Here is a 3,064-nt window from a genome sequence, read left to right as displayed (position 1 = left end):
TGTGTCTTCTAGGAACAACTCTTTGCGATGCGGTTCTCAGGACCCCAAAATCCAGATTCGCTTCTCTATCTGCTGATATAAAATAGCTTGGAAGGGTGCCATTTGCCAGAAGCATCCTCTGCACCCACTGGTGGCATTCAGTCGGTTCACACCGGTTCGGGCGAACTGGTTGCAAAGATTGGGCATGGGTCACCAAACTGGTAGTAACTTCTGCCTGGTCATTCCCCTGACCCAGTCACCTGGTCGCTGCTCTTTGCTTGCCCCACCTGGTCTGATGCTCACTCACCCCGCCCGCCTGATGCTAGCCCACCCAGTCACTCCTTAAGGTATTTCTTTTTTTCTCTCCTCCCAACGATCAGCTGTTCCCACAATCAGCTGTGCTGGGATTCCCCTGGCTTGCTTACTGCTTCGCCCAGGAGGCTTCCCTGAGGCCCAGGAAGGCAACCCCTCCTCTGTTTTTTCCCCCTTCCTGAGTCTGAGGGGAGGCTTCTGGGAGCAAAAACACCCCCCCAGGAGGCTTCTCTGAGGCCCAGAAGACCCCAAAATGAAGTGGTGGGGGTGGTGTGCGCCCCCGCACAATTTTCTGCCTTCCTGAGCCCTAGGGAAGCCTTCTGGGAGAAAAAACGCCCCCCCTCAGGATGCTTGCCTGAGGCCCAGAAGGCCCCCCAAAATGGAGGTGGCAGGGGTGTGGGGTGCTGCAAGAAAGAGAGAGAGAGAGAGAGAGAGAGAGAGAGAGAGAGAGAGAGAGAGAGAGAGAGAAGGAGAAAGAAGAAAGAGAGAGAGAGAGAGAGAGAGAGAGAGAGAGAGAGAGAAAGGCTCTTTCCTACCATTGACCTCCCTCATCAAATGTAGGGGACTATACCACAGCTTTCATTATGGGCATTGTAGTCCAGTCCATCTTGAATGCAGCAGGCTGGAACATACCAGCAGGCCTCCTTGCAGAGGTGGAATGGACTATGATGGTTTAGTAACCGTTGTTTTAAGCCGCCTAGCCTCGTTTAAGCGAGACGGGTGGTGCAGAAATGGATCAATAAATAAAATAAAAGCAAAAATTTATCCACATGGAACACGCCAATTGGCCTCTGCACCATCGCACACCCACAGGCCCAACTCTTGGGATATGATGAGGATACATTAAACGGCTGGCTCTATCTCGGCGTTGCTGATGCGTGCCTGGAGCAAGCCAAACTGGTTTTATCAATCCTGGTTCAGCTGGTTTTTAGCTCTATGGCTTGGCAACAGCAGCAGCTGTATTCTCCTCTTACACTCAGAGGGAAGAGAATTCCTTTCTTCACAAAACTTTTCCCTCTCCTGACTCCATCTGGGGTGAAACATTGAATCCCACCACTGGTTGAGATGTCCCACGGTCATTGCAATGTGCAACGTTTCTGGCCGGCTATTGACAGGGAAAATCTATGGGGCAAGCCAGAGTCACTTAAGAATTGCTTTGCTTAGCAACAGGTTGTCTGGATCCAATTCTGGTCATAAGTCGAGGACTACCTGTAGTAGCTAATAGCCAGGGGTGGGATCTGACAGGGTTAACTACCGGTTTGGTGATTAAACGAGGTTGGGTGATTTACGATGTGCTTCCCTGCACGCTGCCGGCCACCCCTGTAAATCGTCATCACCACGCTGCGTGCAGAGAAGCAGCTTTTCAAAAAGCACTTTTTTTCCTGCTTTTTAAACTGCAGCTGTGAAAAAGCAGGAAATAAAGGTCAGGTAAGAGCCTGGGCAGGCGGGTGGGACAAAACAGCAGCAGACATAGAACTGGTTCTATGTCTGCTGCTCTTCAGAGCTACCGGTTCTACAGAGGCAGACAGAACCAGTAGAAACCCACCCCTGCTAATAGCCACAAGTCATCAAAGCCTTTGAAACAAGTGTGTCATTGAACATGGAGAGAGAGAGAGAGAGAGAGAAGGAGAGAAAGAAAGAGAGATTGAGATAGAGAGCGAGAGAAGAAGGAGAGAAAGAAAGTGGAAGAGAGATTGAGACAGAGAAGGAGGAGGAGGAGAGAAAGAGAGATTGAGAGAGAGAGAAGAAGGAGAGAAAGAAAGATTGAGAAAGAAAGAAGGAGAAGGAGGAGAAGGAGAAAAAGAAAGAGAGATTGAGAGAGAGGAGAAGGAGAGAGAGAAAGAAAGAGAGAGAGAAGGAGGAGGAGAAGGAGAGAGGAGAGAAAGAAAGAAAGAAAGATTGAGAGAGGGAAGGAGGAGAAGAAGAAGGAGAGAAAGAACTGATTCCATCCAGGGTTAAACGTTGGCTTGTTCCCCCCTGGTTTAAAAGCACACTGAGAAGAATTTCAACCATCCCTCCCTTGGTTCTTGATCTGGATTATAAAGAGCATCCAGAATTAAAGGCCCAGGTACCAATATATCAATTTTTTAGATTTATACCACCTGAATGTCGATAGAGCTTTTCACTCACCCAGGACACGGTTGTCCCAAAAGATGCTTTTTCCAAAAGACAACTAGACTTCCTTGTTTGTTTGTTTTTTCCTTTGAAGACGTTTCATTTCTCATCAGAACTGAAGAAGCCTCTTGGATGAAACAGCGAAATGTCTTCAAGGGAAAAACAAAAAACCAAGTCCAGTTGCCATTTGAAAAACACCTTTGGGATTTATACAACCTATTTTTCCTCCCTTTGATGGTATAACAAAGCTCTTTCCTCATTCAGGCGCTGGTTGGGCTCCATCATAAACCACCCCAATATCTGGGTTTACAAAACTACAAATCAGGATTGGGATGCTTGATTGCACCTGGGGAAACCCTTGAAGACACTGTCTTTTAGGAATGGATCTAGAGCATTGCTAATCAATCTTGGGAACTTTGAGAAGCGTGGGCTTCAATTCCCAGAATTCACCAACCAGCCAAGTTGCTTGGAGAAGTTTGGGAGTTGAAGTCCATGCATTAAGATGTTCCCAAGGTTGGATAAATTAAGTCCAGGCATTAGGAAGTTCCCAATACTATCCTAGAAACAACTATAATTTGTTCTTGTGTTGTTGTTTTTAAAAAAAGACACATCAAAGCAGGCTTCTCTTCTCTCCCAGAGGAGGAGCAAGGGTGTTTCT

This window comes from Notechis scutatus, chromosome 8 (genome assembly GCF_049901735.1).
Source record: "Notechis scutatus isolate UNSWTSFEM ecotype Mainland chromosome 8, rNotScu1.2, whole genome shotgun sequence".
NCBI classification, from domain to species: domain Eukaryota; kingdom Metazoa; phylum Chordata; class Lepidosauria; order Squamata; family Elapidae; genus Notechis; species Notechis scutatus.
The sequence above is the reverse complement of the archived record's forward strand: the minus strand, read 5'-3'. Positions refer to the sequence as shown.